The sequence below is a fragment of the Brassica oleracea genome, chromosome C1 (genome assembly GCF_000695525.1).
Source record: "Brassica oleracea var. oleracea cultivar TO1000 chromosome C1, BOL, whole genome shotgun sequence".
Classification (NCBI taxonomy): domain Eukaryota; kingdom Viridiplantae; phylum Streptophyta; class Magnoliopsida; order Brassicales; family Brassicaceae; genus Brassica; species Brassica oleracea.
This window is the reverse complement of record NC_027748.1, coordinates 42571343-42572051: the sequence shown is the minus strand read 5'-3', so window position 1 is coordinate 42572051 and position 709 is coordinate 42571343.

Genomic DNA, 709 nt, shown 5'->3' with positions numbered 1-709 from the left:
GTTAATCTTCTAGGTAGTCTTTTTTTTTTTTGAACACAACTTGTTTTCATTAATCATTAACTAACTAGAGGGAATTAAACATCTTCTTTGATTAAAAAGATAAACAACATAAGCTAAATGAGATAAACCTTCATAAAAAGTTGACAGCGAATTCGAGACGAAGCTTGAATGCGTCGATAAAACCTTCACGACCAGCTGAAAGATAGTCACATAATGTGACGTTGAAAGCCAGCTCTCACCTACGAGAAACCCAAAAGTAATTTCGGTTGCCTCTTCAGGTCCCGTAGAGACCGCTACACAAGAAGACATACCGGTAGAGAAACTAAAGCCAGAACTCAGCAATAGAACCGAGAAAGAATATCCTTTCATTGAAAGAAGGTATGAGATCCACTCCTTATGAGAGGAGGGTAGAACAAGCAACCAAGATGTTCCCGATGAATCCAACGGAAAACTCTTCATAACTAAAAGATATATCATTATGCGCAATTCAAAGGGACCAATGAATCCACCAGAAATCCTTTGCGACTTAGCCAAAATCAATGAAACCATGTCCATTTCTGAACTGTGTTTACCTGAGCTAAGCCGTGAGCTGATAATATCAGCAGTAATCATAGTGAGCCTGGCCCAAAAAGTTATCATTAGCAACCCAAAGACAAGCCAACGAACGGTTGTATGCGGTTGTGGAAAGTCGCTGGCGGTATCCAAACGA